The 21,231-nt window shown below is 40.1% G+C and overlaps 1 long non-coding RNA gene across 1 annotated transcript; it reads right to left on the reverse strand.

The window, feature by feature from the left end:
- On the reverse strand, positions 17,937-18,989 carry LOC8066070. Its single transcript, XR_002453695.1, has 2 exons — positions 18,803-18,989; positions 17,937-18,441 (listed from the first exon to the last, which is right to left on the reverse strand). It is a non-coding gene; the product is annotated as an uncharacterized LOC8066070 (long non-coding RNA).

Raw genomic sequence — 21,231 nt, forward strand, 5'->3', positions numbered from 1 at the left:
ACGATCCCTATGTGGACTAGAAACTTTTTTAATTTTTTTGGGATAGTGCATTTTGCTCATGAATCTAGAACATGTATTTAGTTGAGCCCTTATCTTGAGATATGTGGTAATGCCAGAGGGCCTCTGTAACACCCAAAATCTGGTTTTCAAGTTATAGGAATTAAATTGATTTATTTAAGCATTTTGTGGGCATTTAATCTAGTAAATAAAATTATTTTTGTTGAAAATAAAATTCACCATAGGTTTAGTAACCTTGTTTATGCACTCATGCTGGAGCATTGTATGTTCTTGTGCTGTGTGTTTTGTTTGAGATTTAAAAGAACACAAAAACTATTTTGAAAAAGCTTTAGAAAATAAAACAGAAAAGAATTTGGAAATAAAAAAAAGACCCCAGCCCAACTCCCCGCAGCCCAGCACCCTTCTCCCTCTTTTCTTTTCCCCTGCGCACGGCCTAGAACCCCCCCTGAGGCCCAGCCGCAGCAGGCGGCCCAGTCCAACCGCGCGCTCTCTCCCTCTCAGTCTCTGGCGCCTGGGCCCTGCCCCTCTCTATCGCTGAACTCCGGGGCCCGCACGTCAGTGCATCCCCTTCTTCCTCGCGTAACCGCGCCGGACACCGGTCCAGAGCCATCGCGCGTACCAATCCCAAACCGGCCGGGATTTGTTGCCGTTTTTGCGCAAAGGACACCCTATAAAGCCCTAGTGTCGTGCACCGCGCGCTTGTTTTTCCGTGTCCGCCGCAAAAACGTGCCCTAGCTTCATACCCCACGATGTTCTGGATCTCGTCGTGAGCTCTTTCCGCCGCCGCGCGTAGCTACTCCTCCTCGAACCTTCGCTGACCGTGAGAACGCCGTAGGTGAGTTCGCAAGATGCCCCTCTTTCTTCCTGCGCCCGCGGCTCGTCGTTTGGTGACTGGAATGGCGAGCTTGGAGAGAGCCGGTGAGGTGCACGGCGGCGGCCACGGCGCGCCACCGTTTCCAGCCTGAGTCCGGCGGCCGGCCCGCCGCTATTTCTCCTGGAGCGAATCGTGACCGTTTAATCTCAGATCAACGCACGAGATTAGAACGTAACCCTTCGGCCGACAGTTTTGTTTAAGAGTCCCTAGAAGTTTTTACAATTTAACCCGCAGTCCCTAGCGTATTCAGCCGAATCCGTTTTCTCAAACTTGAATACGTATTTTTCGTCGGTTTAAAATATAATACGTTTTCAGATAATTACAGTTTTGCCATTGAATTTGTTTTGCTCATAAAATATCCGTTTTAACTCCGTTTTTGTCCATTCAAATTTCGTTAGATTCGTATTTACGAACTCTACATTCTAGAAGTATTAGTTCACTGTTTTGAAACTTTTTATTTTCGCAGTAGCATTTAATTAATTATTTCTCTATAGGAAATCTTAGAAAATTCATAACTTCTCGTTTTAATTCTGATTTTCGTGAACTTTACGTTCGTGTGATCGTAGCGCTGCGTAGATTATTTTTATAAACTTTTATCATTGATTTATCACTGCTGGTGTAATGTTCTAATTATAGTTTGTTTGCTTTGTGTATGATTGTCTACATTGGATTGCGTGTTGTTGATTGATGTTTGGGTATAGACGGTGAGCTGTATGATGGTGATCAAGACCAAGCTTTTGAAGACCAGCAGGCTCAGGAGAGCTTTGATCAAGGCAAGTATAGCTGGAGACTATCCTTGTTACCTATACACAATTAATATAATACTTATCATATGCATGTGTCCACCTTGATGACCTTAGCAAAATCATAGATGATTGGTATCCTGAATCCCTTGTTACCTCTTTGGATATGCATTTGGATAGTTCTTGCTAGTGCTTGATTATAATCCATGATCTTGTAACATGAATGTTTGGATATACAATAAACAATAAAATAAGATTTCTGACAACTTGAACATAAAGGGTGGAAAGAACTCTGGCTTTTGACAGATTGATCTTGACCCTCCATAAGGACTTATCCCTTGGCAAAAGCTGGGACAACTCGTACAACCATGAGGGCTACATGGCTCTGGTCTTAGCTCAGTATGAGGACCTTTTTCTAGCTTGTTAGCGGTTACCTTAAATGGCGTAAGAATGGCTAGACACGTTGGATATAGTGTGGCCTCTGTCCGTGTGTATAGGCTGCGGGTTATGTGCCATGGAACGGGGGCTCTATATCTGCCTGCCGAGTGAATCCAATGGCCCTAACTTGTTAGACGAAACCTTTGAAAGGCTTCATAGTGATCCCTGCCGACCCCCATTGGAAGGGGGTTAAGAGACTTGCAACCTCGGGCGAAAGGGTAAATCATGACTCATGGGTAAAGATGTACAACCTCTGCAGAGTGTTAAAACTAGTATAATAGCCGAGCCCACGGTCAGGAGCGGCCTTGGGGACATCTACACTAAGGGTGGTGATTCTTGTGTGTTAAATATGATCATTATTTATTGTTTAATTCTTTACATTATTTATGTCAAATTGATCATAAGATTGTGGGAGCTATATAATCTAGTTGCTATACTTGTGGAGTTCGACATGGACTCACTCTTGCTATTTCCCCATACTTCAGGAGTTGCTTTAGGCTTGTGATCAACCAGTAAGTTGGATCCTGTAGAGTGGAGTTAATACCCGAAGTTGGAGTTGTCTATCCGCTGTTTGCTATTAAAAGTTATCTCTTTTATACTAAGTACGCTATATATTTATGCATTGTCTTTTGATATTACCCCTTATTTGTAGCTATATGTGAGATTTGCCTTTTAAAACTCGCACATGGTGCATATCTGATTTTGTCCTTAAAATCAGGTATTACAGCTAGCCTAGTGGTTAGCTAGAGCACCTGAGTATCATCCAGCAGGTCTAACTTCGACTCCCCTTGGGGGGAATTAAATAGGTCTAGAATAAAAAATTATAAAAAAATAGACTAGGGTTTCCCCTAGAGACTTCGGTCAAAAATAATAAAGATATATGGTAAACAAGAAAGTCAATATGGTCATGTCTTTATTCTAATCCACGTAGTGTATATATATATCTTGGGCTATATTAGATGGCCATGGTGATCACAATAGGGTTAGAAGAGAGATGACCCTCACTATCTCTCTAGTTCATCTCTCTTCTCTCTCCCACACTCAAGCAAGGAAGAGGAGAAGGGAGAAGGGATTGAAGCTTGGAAGCAGCAAGAGATGGCCATAGAGATCACCTAGATGCCGTCGTCCACAAGAGGTAGGGGTTAGAAGGGGGAGGAGCCCTTTGACCCTTGCCATAAGGATCTAGGAGAAGGAGGCAAGAAGAAGAACATTTTGAGTCACCGAGGAGGAGATCTATCTGCTTCATCCTTTTGGAGAGCTTGGAACCTCATGTTTGCAGCATTTGGTAAGGATTGAACCAAGCCAAACCTAGGATTGTGTCTTTAGGACCCAAAACCTAGGAAATATCAATATGTGTCTTAGAGTTAGTTTGCACTTGATGTAGTTAGAACCAACTAGCTAGGTACGTTATAGAGAACCCTAGTAGTCTACCCTGATGATGGTTTAATTACACATGCAAGCACCATGGGTGAAGATTTGGATCTCGAGTTCTTATGAACTGTTGACTCTCAGTATCAATGGAGAGTCAGACATCACCAGTGGAGTATCCATCACTATTGAATGTCTCACTATATCCACCTGCACAGAGCATGTATACAACACATCAAAGTGTCCGTCACTTCAATGGAGCGCCCGATGAGTTATAGACTAGAGACAGAGGAGAGTCAAGAGAACTTAGATCATAGTTTTGAGTACAATAGAGTATCTGTCGATATTCTAGAGTGTCCGCTAGATTATAAACTAGAAAGTTGAGAGCAGCTAGTTCCTATGATTCATCACTTACACAGAGTATCCGATGGAGCCCTGAACCCTTAGTATCCCATTGTACCCTACAGACCTGATCCGACGGATGGTTCACCATAGCCGATGAAACTTTATGTTAGGATCATCTTTTAGACAAAGAGAATCCTGAGAGCATATAGACTTCATACTGAATGGTCTGACCCTAGTTTGGAGAGTCCGATGGGCACAGAGAGATATAGTATCCCACTAACTCCAGGTAACCACTGGACCGTTTGACATCCAGGCCGAACTATCCGATAGCCACCAGCAGTAGATCACTAGTGTCTAACTATGCACTCACTCTTGTGTCACTAAAGCTTAATCAACTAAGAAGCATTACAGTGAGCTAGAATTCATAAAGTGCACTTAGAGAATATTCAGCATTTCCTACAAACTCAAAGATAATCTCCCCCTCATTTGCACATATCATAGTTTATTAAACTATTATATTATTTAGCTTCTGTATTCTTTAGCCTAAAAAATTGATCCAAGTACTCATGCATTAAAAAATAGACCATACACTTCAAATATACAAAATACGCAACTTTCAAATTTACAATGAATATCTTCAAGAATTTTTTAATTTCCATTAATGTAATATCCTCAAATGCCTTTTCTTCATAAATCCCAGATCGTTTAGTGTTATACACCATCTTAATTCTATAATAATTCATCCCTTCAATTTTGTTACTTCTCCATTTAGCTAATTTCAGATGAACTCACTCTCCCTAATCTTAAGACGCTTGGCCATAAACCAATATATTGCTTATGTATGTAACACATTAAAAGCAAAATATTTCTTAGTTCAACGGGAACTATATAGAGATAGCGTACTAGCTAGCCAATCTAATTATGGGAAGAGTGCAAGGTAGCTACTAGCTATAAATTTAGCTGCTATACTAATATTTATATATGGCCATGCAGCCCGAGGCACGACGGCCCGGCCCACGGCACGGCATTTTGGCCCGGCCTGAGCACGGCCCGGCACGGTAACTCGTGGGCTCGGGCCGGCCCGGCCCGGTGGTGCGGGCCGTGCTTGGGCCGACCTCTGAGCCCGCGGGCTGGCACGGCACGGCCCGAGTTTTAGGGGTTGGCATTATATTACATGTTTTTTATAACATTTCTATGATTTACGACTGAGATTGTGAATCTGAGAAGTTGAGAGTTGTAAAAAATTGATTATGGCATTATGTTGGTGAAGTGATCATTGTCATTGTGTGGTTATTTTGTTTTTCTTTACAAAACCGGGCTATGGGCCGGACCGGCCCACTGGACACGCGGGCCGGCACGGCACGAAGTCAGCCCGTGGGCCCGTGCTTGGGCCGAAGGCTAGGCACGCGGGCCACTGAGGCACGGCACGGCAGGCACGTGGGCCAAATCGACACGGCACGCTACAGCCCGTGCCCGGCTCGGGCTCGGGCCGGGCCGGGCCGGCCCGGTGGCCATCTATACTAATATTCATGCAGGAGTGGAGATAGTTGCAGCTCAACAAGAGCACAACAGAGTGATACACATTCATATGTAATGTAAATGTTGGTATTTAATCCAACATAATAGATAACAATAAAATACAAAGCTACAAGATTAGTTGCAATTAGTGCAATGTAGAGAAAGTTAACTCTACTAGAAAAGACATGACTAGAACTTTAAGTCCTCGTACATTCACTTAAAGATAGATTTAGGAAGCCTATGCCTATTAAATATATATTATCCATATTTTCTTATGTCTTGCCTTTTACTCGACATTTCTCCCCCCTTTCATGCATAATTACTTCAAGTAGTAATAAGCTTTATGCATCTATGAATAATCAATTCAAATGTTTCATAGAATTCAATCATACTTCCAGTATTTAATGGTTGTGGCATGAAATACACATGTCGTGTGTGCTATTTAATTTAGAGCAACATATTTGGGGTAGGACATAAACTTCTAGTATTTTTGGTATAGTCCAATTATTTTGATGCTTATGAAATTCAGTTTTCCTCCAACCTATATAGTAGTAATGCACAAAGACTATAACCTTGATGGTTAATTAAGGCTTATTTGTGGATAAAACAATGCAAAATATATTTAGATAGGCAAAATAGACAATTGTTTATATGTGAAGCATATAATTCTAATTCATTCCATGCAATGAAACATATTACTACAAGTAAGAATTGCAAACTAAGAATATTAAATGCTTAATATTAGTTTTTGAGCTAATAAAATAACCATTAACTCTATAAGATCCACTTAATTCATCAAGAATTAAAACTTAAAGCACTGCCACCACTGATACTTCAGGATAGTAATTCCAAAGACAAAACAAGTCTATAAGCACATAAATTAAGTTCTTATTCAAGAAAACCCTTAAATATTCTAATTTTTATCTATTCTTACATGTGGCCTTGTTCAGTTTCCAAAAAGTTTTCTGAAAAACTTTAAATTTCCCGTCACATCGAATCTTGCGGCACATGTATGGAGTATTAAATATAGATAAAAACAAAAACTAATTGCACAGTTTGCCTGTATATCGCGAGATGAATCTTTTGAGCTTAGTTAGTCTATGATTGGATAATAATTGTCAAAGAAAAACGAAAATACTATAGTGTCCGAAAACCCAAAATTTTGGGAACTAAACAAGGCCTTAGCTTTTATGCTTGAAATTTAGCAGCTTCATGCATACTCTACTTTACAGTGGTGATATATGTAATCATGATCCTTCTAGGAGTGTAACATATGCAAGTCATATATCCTGGTTCATAGAACCGTCTTAAAAATTCTAACTCAACTTCTATTTGAGTAATTTCTGATGATAAATTTAAATACAACGTATTACATTGCTCTATGATATTGTATATACAAGAGAAATTTCTTTCTTCAAGAATATTCACCGACAAAATCTTTATTTACCATCATGTCTTCTATGACATTTAATACAAAGCTTCAGACCATTGTATTAGTTTGTAGAGCAGCTTATATATCTCATAGGGTCATGTAAAGCTTGAAAATTCAATTTTCAATACTATGAGACATCTTCTAAAATATCTCATGCATTGAGTCCCATAAGACCTTTGAGATTTATTATGGCCATATACTCATTCTTGAGAGTAATACTACGAACTATAGTAACTGTCTACTACACTTCAGTAGTAATAGAATATCCTATTAGGATTTAACAATGACCATTGTTATATAATTTTATCATTCAAAATAAATCCAGGATATTCCTTCTTCATGATGTGCATATAAGTTTGCTGCGTGTAAACAAGTAGCAAGGTGCCAAAAGATAGTGGATGGTTATACAAAATACTTTTAGAAGCATCCTAGCATTTTTCATGATTATGGTATAAATATAAATTTTCAGAATTCATATATCAACTATTTATTCATCCCAGAAATTGATTATGCTAGATAAATATGAGCCTCTTAAAGGTGATAAGTCTAAGATCTGCAGGATTTAGAGAGCCCATATACCATATGCCATGTTTCTAGTGTAATTATTTAAGATTTTCTTCTTACAATTACATGGTATAAATTTTATAATGTGTGATAAATAAATATGCTTTTCATATAACATACAGATATCAACACCACTAGTACACTGGTACTATACAGGCGGTTCTAAACCCCTTTTTACAGGCGGTTTGGCGAACCGCCTGTGATTGGTGGTCTGTGGAAATAACGGGTAACTGAGAACCGCCTGTGGAAATGTATTTCTACGGGCGGTTCAGTTATGCCAACCGCCTGTAGAAATATTTTTCCAGAAAATATGAAATCGGTTTTTAAAAATAGGAAAAAAAACATTTTATTGCAGGGAAGGCTCACTGGTTATTCGCCCGCATTTTTTCGCGTAAAATCGCGTTCTACGCGGTCGATGGGATTCGAACCTGAGACCTCACCCTCGCGCGTACCCTCTTCTACCACTCCACCTATCACTCACTTGTTGTTTGAAATAGAGTTAAGTTCCCCACATACTATCATAAACCAAGCATAAATTGATTATTTGAGGTCCTAAACGGATTCAAATGGAAAAGTCGTCAACTATAAAGTTTTACAACTTTTTAAGACCTACAACTTTTATATTGGTAGTTTCTTCATCCGAGGTCATTTACAAAATTTGAATTTCAAACTTGAGAAATTCAAACGTAGTTTTTGATGACAAGATGATTTTAAATGAAAAAATTATCAACTATAAAGTTTCATAACTTTTCAAGATCTACAAATTTTGACGGTTTTCTCAAACGAGGTCATTTGAAAGACTCAAAAAATTCAAGTTCAAATTATTTCTACAGGCCGATTTCTTAAGAAACCGCCAGTAGAAATACATGATTTCTACAGGCGGTTTTGTTAGAAAAAACCGCCTGTAAAAATTGATTTTCACAGGCGGTTTTGTAGTCGGGTAAGCCAATTTCTTTTCAGAGGCGTTTTTTAATTAAAACCGCCTGTAAAAATTATGTTCCACCGCTGGCTTTGAGCACTTTTGTACTAGTGCACAGGGCATTTATACATCAATAGAAAATTGATATACTATAAATAAACAGAAGTCTTGTTATATACTGTTAAATTGCAAACATACATTTTCTGCAGAAATTTGTATATGGCACGCGAGTGATGATTTGGCAATGACGTACGTGCCAATTGTTGACAACAGCATTAGGGTGGTGTTTGGACCACGCTGAATTCGGGCGAGGGTTGTGACGCGATACAGTCGACTTTCGGAGCCGTAGCAAGATCGGAAGAGCAAAGGTTGTTCAATATGTAATTCGTCCTTGTAGCACCTGACGTGGTTGTTGCGAGCCAACTATGCACACACGCATGATACAGCACGAGGCGTGCGGGCCGTGTGACAACTTCCTTATCGTACTTAGAGAAAGTATTACAGTGTGCTGTAAGCCGACTAACTGGTAAAGTGGAGGAGAGAAGAGAGGAGAGAGAGAGGAGAAACAGGCTGTAAAGTTACAACCAGCTTAGATACAGGACCAAGAAACTTTGTGAGACAGATAAGTGGGCCATGTATTAATAGTAAATAGCTAACTATTATATGAGTGGGCTGGAAAAAGGCTACAAAGAACCTTACAACCAGCGAGCTTGCTCTTAGTGTGAGCAAATGACTTCGAGTCAGCCTTGGTGGGGTTGCGAGCCTATAAGGAACTATCGTGCCGGCAGATGGCACATGCTGCGGGCATCATGCTAGCATGCGATCTGGCCATCATCAGTGGGACGGTGTTGATGTTGTCATATAGTTTGTGGTGCTCCACGTCCACGGGACTCATCCGGAGTCTGCCTGTGCCACTGAGATATGGAGGACGTCCGATCGGTGGCATTGTCCGGAGCCTATCGGCCATTTGCATGCCAGCCTGGGGCTGCGACATCCTGGCCCCTATACTTTTATGTGGTGCCAAGATCAACTTTGGTTTCGTTAGATTTCTTCACGTACGGGTCGGCTTTTGTTGTCACCGACATAAAGTTCTCGGCTCCATGCATGATCGATAAAATTTATGGCGTGCGTCTCGTGCAGGAAAACAACAACAAATTCAAGCTACGAGCTCGGCTTCTATGACATGCAAGTCAATGATAGCCCTCTGAAGAGCTGCTGGCTGCCATGCATGTCGTCCATACGAGGACAATTCCACATCACGGTTGCTATATGGTAATGTCAACGTAATTGTTGTGTCATGCTTGGCATCATGCCATGGCCCTCGTCATGGCGCCATAAAGAAACACTTAGATTGAACCACCATGAACCTTCTTTGGTCTGATCCTTTAGATTTTTTTTTTTACCTTGCTAGGTGGAAGCCAATCTGATCTACTCCACTTGCCACGTAGGGCAGTTATCAGTAGATACATACCGTGTAGGCGTTTGGCACTGTCGTAGATCCGTCTGCTCGATGACGATAATACATGATTGTGTCGATGCAGTGCAGATTAGATGCAGATAGAAATAGCAGATCCGTTCTGCTAACAACGTTGGAGATGTCGACATCGTCGAAGTAGTCGCGGCAGGAACGTCACCATGAGTGTCGACGTCGAAGATCGGCGGTAACTCCAGGAGCAACATCGACGTAGAGCTTGTCGTGCTGATAATGTGTTATAAAATATGTTGCCAGCGGTTAAGACCTTTCCCTCTTCGTCTCTCATGATCAATATAGTGGATTGAAAGTAGAGAAAAAATATACACAAGATAGGGAGTCCCTTCTTTATTCCTCTGAATATTGGTAGTTACAACATATAGCTCCCACGTACATATAGTCCTACCAAGGCCTAAGCGTTTGGTAAGAGCACACATACAAACGGACTAGAATTAAGATTCCTCCTTCTTTCCTCATGTAATGGTGTTAAACTACCGATATGCAAAGTCGAAAATACCCTCGTATCTAAATATGCAATTTATTTTTTTGGCCATCTTAACAATCTCAAATGAAAAAAACTCAAAACTAGAAAGTTGTAGATCTGGCCGAGATCTAAAATATTTATATAAAAAGTATTTTTATTTGATTTTGTTTAAAAAATATGTTTTTTCTAAGGCATATTAATCATATCAAATCATATGTTTTTTTTACAAAACTCAATGAAGACAATACTTATACAAAAATTATACACCGAGATCTACAACTTCCTAGAAAAATAATTACATATTTAGGTCTGATGGTATTTTTGACTTTTCACACTCGTGGTTTGACACCATTAGAGCTAAATCTGACGGAAGTGGCGCGAAGGGAAAAAGAATTTAGAATAGTGGCACCTATGAGAACTCAACTTTTCAATGGCTTGTTGGTAATTATCAACTTTTATAATGGCACATAAGTGCCTAAAAATTTGTTTGTATCTATATCTCTCCTCCATCTCTATCTCTCTGTACCAACCTATCTGTTTGGTTTTTGTATGTATGTATTTATTTATTTATTTATCGTCTACCTGGTTGGCACTAGCTTTCAATGTGCCACCGGGCGCTTGTCTATCTTATGTTTTTAACTGTAGTAAGACTTGTCAGAGTAATTTTGTGGCAATAACAAATAGCACAAGCACAAAACTATAAATTTACTACCTTGTTCATCACAGCAGTAAATATACTACTTTGTTCACTGCTGAAGGTCGAGATGGCGGACTAGAGGGGGATGAATGGTCCTTTCTAAAAACTTATCACACTAGCTAATCAAAACAAATGAGGTATTAAAACTATCGGTCTAGCCAAAACTACACCCCTCTATCTAAGTTCTTAGCACCTTGTAAAAGATCCTATACAAGCAAACAAGGTGTCACCTTAGCAAGAGCTCACCTAACCAATTATAGGTGCAAGGTCACACAAACCTATGCTACTATTACTTTGCAAACCGGGGGAGCTCCTACACAAGTAGTAATAAGCAAAAACACAAAGCCCTAAGCTCACTAGCAAACTCAATAACAAGGCAACTAATGCCAAATTAGAGAGCGCAACTCAGCTACACAAACTAAGCAATGTGACTATCAAGGTTACACAAACCAAATAGCCACGCAAGAGCACTATTTCTAGCTACACAAGCAAAAAGGTAACTAGCAAGCTACACAAGCTAAACTAGTTACAAGAGCAACTACACAAGCACAAAGTATATAAAGTAAATATAAGCTTATGTTCAGGGATTGCAAACCAACGAGAAGGACATTGTTGATGCGATGATTTTCTCCTGAGTTTCACTTGGTTGCCACCAAGCTACGTCCATGTTATGTCGACCAACACTTCGTGGTTTGGCGGCTAGTTGGTATTCCCACAAAAGGAGCCCTCACGTTGGGCAGCGCAAGAACTTACCACAAGTGTGGTATCTCAATGACATGCTCAACTAGAGTTGCTCTTCGTGGTCCCCATGGGATGAGCATAATGCCCCTCACAATCTCTTCTCCCGAGCACCGCACAATCTCATTGCATGCTTCGATGAAGCCACAAGCCATGTAGGAGGTGGCAATCTTCAAGAATAACAAGCACCACTGGATTGCAAGATGAACACCTAGTGCCACTCAATGCAATCTCACAATGCAACCACACTAAAATCACTCACACACAATCAGATGGTCACTATCATGCATATGCGTGTTAGAGGGCATCCAAGCACACATACACAAGCCACCAAGGCGTGAGGGTGCTCAGCAACCAGCCCAAGGATGGCCACCACTTATATTTAAAATCGCATGACTATACTAGCCATTGCCCCTTCACTAGGCAAAAGTTAGGGCCGCCGGATGCTCTGAAGCCAAAGGCGTTGAACGAACCTTCATACCATCCCAATGCTCACTGAGCAAGCAGGTGTCACTACCCGTTTGAACTTAACTGTTGCCACCAACGGCAACTCACGCAAGCAGAGGCATCGGATGCTCCAACATAACTCGTCGGACGCCAGCACCTCACGTCAGACACTACTCAAAGAGTTCCTGAACTCGGTTACTCACCGTCGGACGTGTCCGATGGGTGATCATCGGACGTGCCTTCTCTGAAACTTTCCTCTGGCTCAATGGAAAGTAAGCATTCCATTTTCACAAAAGTGCCAAATCATGTGCAAAAGTGCCAACACCACCAAGTGTAAAGCACCATGTGCATGCGTGTTAGCATTTTCACAAACAGTTTCCCAAAGGAGCTACCCTCTTAAACTTGTCATGCCACTCGATCCTAACACATATGCAAAGTTAGATCACTCAAGTGGCACTAGATGACCGATATGCAAACCTATTTGCCCCTCTTGTGTAGCACCGAAAAATTTGCTCCTTTTGAAATAGGGCTAAAATGATTTAATTATGTATTTTTGTGCTGATAAAAATATAGAGAAAATAATATTTTTCATTAAATTAAAATTTAACATAAGGCTTAGCAACAATTGTTGTGCATACATGCTGTTGCATACAATTTGGTGTAATGTTTGCTTGTTGCTCCTTTGTGTGTTGAGAGTGAACAAATCTTTAAAATACGTTTAGTAGGTCGGTCATCCTTCTGCGGCACATCTTTATTTTTTTTCTACAATCAAATTCCTTGTTTCTCAGTTTAGTCTTTCATTTGGAGCTTCTTAGAAATCTTTTCCTTGTCACCCAAATCACTCCTTCCAGTTCCTTGACCATCAATCAATCTCTAAAAACTTACCAGGAATTATTTCAGCACTTTTCTGGAACTTGTTCCCATTTGACTGTGAGCATAATCTAATTTTTAGATGCTCCAAATAATCTTATCATGAGTTCCAAATACTTTATTTGAGTGTCTCATGTTTCATAGTGTCTCTGAGAATTTTCTTCGAATTTTCAGAGCTTTCGAAATATTTTTCATGACTTAAATAATAATTCTAGACTTTTCTAGAAATATTTTATTCACAAAAATAATTAATTTCGAAATTAATAAATCTTTCATTTTACCCCAACGCTCAACCCATGATCTCATAGGCCCATATATTTATTTACTAGAGGGCTTTAATAATTAACTAGGCCTACTAATAAAGATGAAGTGTGTAACATTGAATAGTACCATATCGCTAGTTGACATGGAGGTGAGGAGTTTTTCTCCCTATATATACGTACCAATTTCTTGAGTTAAGCGTACCAAAACTACCCTCGAGAAGTCCTCATATATGGCGTTGATGCCCGTGCGGTACGAGTTGCCATTGTTCGTCTTCTCGGAATCAACCGGCGCGTCCGTGGCTACAGGAAGCCTAATCTACTTTTCTCCACGTGAAGACCCGACGTCGTTTTTTTTTTCTCGCCGTCACCAGCGATCCACCCCTTCTATCCCTGCCCGGTGAGGAACTTTCTGTCTTCGTAATTCCGTTTCTTAGTTCTAGCTCGGCGTTATCACTGCCCTGATCTTGTCGTTAGACGACCCAACCTCCAGCCAGCTCTCTCCAATACGTCATAGGCTGCCTACTCCTCCCTCCCTACGATGCTTTCTGCTGTGGATAGAACCGCTGACCGTGTTTGTGTGACAGTTGGCCATAGCTGCAGCTGACCTGCTGTTTCTTGCAAGCCGCCTGCTTTGCTTTTCGTCTTTTATTTTCCTCCTACAACAGATGCAAACCTTCAAGCGAATAGCACCGTACGTGCATGAATGCCAATAATACACGTTAGCAAGTGCCAAGGATGATAAGTTTGTAAGCTTAGTAATGTAATCTTCTATCTAGAAGCAAAGGTTCCCATGCCGAATACTTATAATTAAATATTAATTTGATTAATATGCATACAACTATAGTTTTATAACTAAAAGCCATATAGGTGTCGAACTTTGGTAATCATTAATATAATTAGTTACTAACATAATCATGTTTCTCAATCTTAATTACTTAGCTTGAACATGATCATACACAATTCCAATAGATTTCCACACGTTACTTCTTTTTATAAAATTAGAGATTAATTTGCTTAATTTATACAACCACATTTATAAATAAAATATTATTAGTTTTAACTTGATTTTCTAATTCAAATTTAATTTAATTTAATTTAATTTAATCTAGGTATTTCTCTAAAGTATCTTATAGATATTTTATATAACTATTGAAATCAACGAAGCATGTAAATTTTAAAATAGTCATTTCTCTTTCGTCGTAGCTCCAATTAGAGTGCTTCTCATGTTTTTGTGATCGTAGTGACGCGTAAAACCATTTTATAAATGTTTCTTACTATTTTGCTATTGTTTGGTGTCTGTTCTAATTGTAGCTTTGTTTGCTTCATGTATGTTTGGTTTCGATTGTTTGTGTGTTGATGATCGATGATCGAGAATAGATGGTGAACAATTCATGGTGAACAAGAGTGCTTCAGTGATCAAGATCAATATTTGGACAACTAGCAAGAACAACAAGAGCAATTGGATTAAGGCAAGTATAGCATTTGGATTTTATTTCTGTGACCATGATCTTGTGACTTAATTAATGTTTACGCAAAGAACGATAAAAATGACTTTTTAGCAACTTGATGATTTATCTGTACGTGATCACCCGGGACAACAGTGCAACCATGAGGGCTATAATGGCTCTGGCTTTAGCTCAGTATGAGACTTTTTTCTAGCTTGTTAGCGGTTACCTTAATTGGCGTAAGAATGGCTAGACACGTTGGGTATAGTGCGGTCTCTGTCCGTGTGTATAGGCTACGAGTTATGTGCCATGGAAGGGGGGCTCTATATCTGCCTGCCGAGTGAATCTAATGGCCCTAACTTGTTAGACGAAACCTTTGAAAGGCTTCATAGTGATCCCTGCCGACCTCCCTTGGAAGGGGGTTAAGAGATTAGCTACCTCGGGCGAAAGGGTAAATCATGACTCATGGGTAAAGATGTACAACCTCTGCAGAGTGTTAAAAACTAGTATACTAGCCGAGCTCACGGTCAGGAGCGGCCTTGGGGAACATCTATATTAAGGGTGATGATTCTTGTGTGTTAAATATGCTCATTATTTATTATTTAATGCTTTACATTATTTATGTCACATTGATCATGAGATTGTGGGAGCTATACAATCTAGTTGCTATACTTGTGGAGTTTGACATGGACTCACTCTTGCTATTTCCCCCAAACCTCAGGAGAAGTTTAGGCTTGTGATCAACCAGTCAGTTGGATCTTGTAGAGAGAAGTTAATACCCAAAGTTGGAGTTGTCTATCCGCTGTTTGCTATCAAAGGTTATCCCTTTTATACTAAGTACGTTATATTTGTGCATTGTCTTTTGATATTACACCTTATTTGTAGCTATATGTGAGATTTGGCTTTTAAAACTCACATATAGTGTATATCTGGTTTTGTCCTTAAAATCGGGTATTACATCTTGATAGTACGACCAATATTCTAAATCCAGTCATAAACTTCTCTACACACCTGTGACTGGTGAAATGGAAATGTCCTAGGTTATACATTTGTCTTGCGCATTCCATTCCATCTCCTCTAATGTTGATACAACACATGCACCAACTAATCACCAAATGATATGATCCACTTCATATCATCGTGTGACCGTATTGGTTCATCGATCTTGACCTCACTTGCTCTTCACCATTGCCTTGGTCCATCGGTGCCAAGTATTGCTCAAGCTTCACCGTCACACGCAGTCCCTCGCTTCAAAGCCTTTGACTTGCCTTTTACACTTGTAACCGATCCATTGAGCCAAGCCTCATCTTGATCTTCTCCATGTCATGTCTCTTATCTACAGAGCTCTTCGACCATCACATATTGACCTGTGGACTAATAATGTCCTGTGTATCTCATATAAACATCATTAGTTCAACTAAGTTGTCACTCAATTATCAAAACCAAACAAGAACCTTTCACCTGCCACTGTAGGGGACCTATAATGTGGGTGTCTAGAACATACGGAGAAGTAGAAAGTCAACTATTTTCTTCTCCAACCTAATAACCTATTTAGTATTAATAGATCACCCCACTATGTAGTGGTAAATTCGAAAGTTGTCACCAAATGGTGATGGAAGCCACACGCCATCTACAAGAAAACCATAGAATATATTGGTTGCCAATAGTTTCCAATCCCGAGTCATTGTTAGTTGCCCATAGACCAAGTTTTTACATTTACTAGTGTAGAATAATGAGTCCATGATCATACTAAAAGACTTAGTTAAAACTGAATATCCATGAGCCCTGCTAGTCCCACATTCGATCAAGCAGTCTGGATCAAAATGACACCTTATTATTTATCCAGCACTAGGAAAACCACTATTTGGTCGTCCGGTTAGGTTCTATGCTTCACTACGATGGTCATATGCACATATGACTTATGAACTAGTGAAAAAAACTTTGTCCACTCCAAATTGTAAGTAGTTCTTATTTTTTAGATTTTTTTGCAAACGGAGTGGGCGTTGATGGAACTTATACTGGACTATATAATAGATTCGGGTTCCTTAGTGAGCCCAAGTGATTGGATTGCTTAAACTGGATTGATCATTACATAGAGCTAGGGGAGTAGTTGATGCAGTTGATGGTTCCTGTTGGGGTACAATTTGGGCCATATTTCTGTTGAGATGCAGCCTAAATCGATTAAGAACATAAGAATTGTTTGTAAGATAACTCTACTGGTAAGCCCTAAACCTGGTGAAGGAAGGTACTTGATGTACCTGACAAAAATGTGTCCTTGATTTGTTTTACTAGAACAAAGTCATAATCAATGTCTCACAAGACTCCATTGCTCTATGCGAAACACTGCCCAAACGATGTTATTGACAAATGTTTTTTACTCTATACTAGAGGAAAGTACTTGATGTACTCAAAAGAAAATACTCAATCGATTCAAGGTTGCACCATAGAAAGTGGAGAGCCTCGAGACACACATCACCAACTAGGTTGGGGTGCAGAGCAATGGGGTTTGGAATTGTTGGTGGGTGAGACGACTAAGGGAGCTCATTGAAGTGGAGGTGGCACCGCTCTAACCAGAGAATGGGCTATGGAAATGATGGAAGAGAACTACTAAGAGACGATAAGGTACATCTCTAAACAAAGTTTTAATAGTATATATATATATATATATATATATATATATATATATATATAGTAGTAATGTGGGACAATCATAGTAATTGAGAGAGAGCATATCTGAGCAGAATGGCATGCAGAAGGGCTAGCTTGGCCATCGGCAATTCCAGGCGAGCGATTGCTGAGGGTGACTTTGAGTGACAGTTGTGCATGCATGTTCGGGGCAGAGCATCACCAAGGGGCAGCATTGCTGCTGCCTTCGCAAGCGAATACGGTCAAATAGGCCCCTAGCATCTGTGAGAGGACGACACGACCTATGGATGGAAACGAGTCTATGTGTCCTCCACCAAAACAATCGGGGTCTTTTTTTATTTGGCCTTTTTGGAGCCAAAATCATCATTTGTTCATTGAGAAATCATTTCCATCTCATTTTTATTAAACTTCTTGCTGCAATGGCATCCTCATTAACCCATGAAACCTGTGTTAGGAGTGCCCGTAATTTGTTATTACATGATGCCATGTTTTTTACTAGTACAAAGTAACTTTAATTTGTGTGGTGCTTGTTGCATGCTGGCCATTTTCCAGCACCATTCCCTGTGCAGTTTGTACTAGGAGTCCCCTCGTTGTCTAGCTATGGCGCCCATGCCAAGCCCTTATGTTTGTAAGAATGAATTAAAAACAACGTCAAGTGCATCTAGGCAAGGAAAACAAACATTTTTATTGTGTTGCCATCAAACAGATGCTTGCCGTTACATTGCTTAATGAGGACAGCAACATTCCCATTTAGAATCCAGGCTCTCTATGTAGTAGCTGTGTTTGGTTTCGAAGCCATTTTCCTTGCACATCTGCTCACAGAGCCAACCGGAGAGAATCTGTAGCATGTCTCGGACTTCTGCTCTGCCAGCAACAAACTGTGTGGGGGTGGTCGAGGTGGACGAGGTGGCCTAGGAGGCTTTGGAGGCTTGGGGGGACGAGGACCACGTACCACCTGGGGCTGCTCTGCCTGCAACAAACTGCGAGGGTGTGGTGCTCCAGGTGGATGGCGCACTGGCATATAAGGAGGCGCAGGAGGACTGGGGGGTACTGGCGTAACAGGAGGACTAGGAGGCTTAGGGGGATGAGGCACTGGCGTATAAGGAGGCCTAGGAGGCCTGGGCAGACGATGACCACGTGCCACCTGTGGCTGCTCTTGGCCTGCACATGCATGCAACATATTACAAAACAATCAAAACATGATAGTTGGTACTCCATCTATTGCAAATTATAGGTCCATCAAGATTCGTTGAAAGTAAAATTTCTCTAGTTTTGATGATGTTTAGAAAAAAGATGCTTCAACATCTACACCTTGATATTAATTTTATTAAATGTTTAAGGACATATGTTTCGATAGTGTATTTTATTTTGTGTTCTACTAGTTTATATCTGTTGTCACAAACCCACAAAGTTATTGGAGTCATTTGAGTTATAACACAAAGCCAAAGCGAACTATTATTTGAACGAAAGGAGTAATATGTATCAACGCGAAGTATAGGTGACTATATATCTGTCTGTTTACCTTGGCATGATGGAGTGTTTGAATAAACGATCATCAGTATCAGGAAAATAGCACATATCAGGTATGCATTCCTCATTGTATAGCACTTGATGGCCAACACCAGCTCACAATACTCCTCTTTTTCTTTTTTTTTTCCAACTAATTTTTCTGTCTCATCTTGTTTAGGGACCAGGAGTGGTGTGCATTGTGTCTGTATTTGTTTTCTGCAGGTGTTTATATAGGAGTACCCAAGAACACCGAGTAAGGTTTATTGTTAAAATTTATTAATCTCTATCTCTATCTCTATCTCTATCTCTATCTCTATCTCTATCTCTATTCCTCTCTCTGTGTACGTATCTAACTGTTTGTTGTGACTATCTATTTCTTCATTTATCTGTTTGTTTGCCCATCTATCTATTTGTCCAAAAAACGATGAAATAGAAAAATCTATTTATATCTATATCACTCCTCCATCTCTATCTCTCTGTACTAACCTATCTATTTGATTTTTGTATGTATTTATTTATTTTGTCATCTATCTGGTTGGCACTAGCCTTCAATGTGCCAGCGGGCGCTTGTCTTTTTTTGCGATCACCAATAGCAAAAAAAAAACTATCGTAAGACCATTAAGAGTAATTTTGTTGCAATAACCAATAGCACGAGCACAAAACTATAAATTTACTACCTTGTTCATCCACAACAGTAAATATACTACTTTGTTCACCTCCCACCGTAGGACCTATAGTGGATGTCTAGAACATACGGAGAGGTAGAAAATCGACTATTTTTTATGCAACCTTATAACCTGTTTAGTATTAATAGATCCCCCCACTACGTAGCCGTAAATTTGGAACTTGTCACCAAAAGGTGATGGAAGCCAAATGCCATCTACAAGAAAACCTTACTATATATATCACTGCTAGAGAACAGACCTTTCGTCGATGTGCCAAATGAGCTTTAGTCCCGGCATTTTTGGAGCCCGGGACAAAAGAAATCTTTAGTCCCGGTTGGTAAAGCCAACCGGGACTAACGGTCCCTCCCCAACGGCTCTGGTGTCAGGCGCTGTCGGAGAGGGACCTTTAGTCCCGGTTGGTGTTACCAACCGGGAGTAAATACAAACCTTTAGCCCCAGTTTGTGACACTAACCGGGACTAAAGCTTTTGTCCCGGTCGTTGGCACTAACCGGGGCTAAAGGTAGGTATTTACTCCCGGTTGGTAACACCAACCGGGACTAAACCCTCCCCGGTATAAATTGAATCTCCCTCCTCCCTTCTTCCTCTCCCTGCCCGAGCTCGAGGTGCTTTGTTCTTGCTTGTTCTTCCAATGTTCTTGCTTGTTAGTGCTCTCATCTCCCACGATCGATCCATTTCAACGCTTCTACGCCGTCGTCGATTTGTTTGAAAGGTTGCTAGCTTCATCCTCCTATGTTTCTCACCGCCATATGTAATTTCATATTGGACATATGTCTATTTTGATTATTTCATGTTGCCATCTCTCCAATCATCGTATTCTCATGTTTGAATTTTTTTGAACGATGCTAAGTGTGTGCCCGCTAAAAACTAGTATACACAAATCATTACTACTATGTATACACGAATCATGTTAAGTTCTATTATAGATATTATAGGATATTTTCTACTTTAATATGTTCATGTTCTTATTTTAAAATATTAATAATATAATTTTTGTTGTAATTGTTAAATAAATTGTTTTTCACTTTAAAAATTATTGAAATTAATTTTCTTTACTGATAAAATTATAGCTTTTAATAGAAAAATTACAATTCCATGATAATGCAGATAATGGCACGCCATTGGATGTACAATGCTGATCGCCGCTCCAACGAGTTCATTGAGGGCGTGCGAGAATTCCGCAGAGTGGCGGAGCAAAATAAGCGGGATGGTTTTATGTGCTGCCCATGTGCCGTTTGTAAGAATTTGAAGGAATTTTCAAACTCAAGAGAAATTCACTTGCACTTGTTCACGAATAGTTTCATGGCAAACTATATTTGTTAGACCAAACACGGAGAGTCTGGGGTTATGATGGAAGAAGGTGAAGAAGAGCAAGCGTACCCTGACGATGTTTTTGCTCAATACTGCGACTTCGCAGTAGAGGACGAAGGTGATGAAGACGGGGATGCAGGAAACAGTATCGTTGATGATGACGATGCTCTTGGTGATGTCATTCGCGACGTACAGAGAGATTGCGAAAGTGCAAAGGAGAAGGCTAAATTTGACCAAATGCTAGAGGATCACAAGAAGCTACTCTACCTGTCGGCCGAAGAGGGACAGAAAAAGCTAGGAACGACACTGGAGTTGTTACAGTGGAAGGCAGAGAATGGTATTTCTGACAAGGCATTTGGAAAATTACTAAAGATCCAAAAAAAGATGCTTCCGAAGCTTAATGAGTTACCCACCACTACATACGAAGCAAAAAAGATCGTCTGCCCT

The sequence above is a fragment of the Sorghum bicolor genome, chromosome 5, assembly GCF_000003195.3.
Source record: "Sorghum bicolor cultivar BTx623 chromosome 5, Sorghum_bicolor_NCBIv3, whole genome shotgun sequence".
NCBI classification, from domain to species: Eukaryota; Viridiplantae; Streptophyta; class Magnoliopsida; order Poales; family Poaceae; genus Sorghum; species Sorghum bicolor.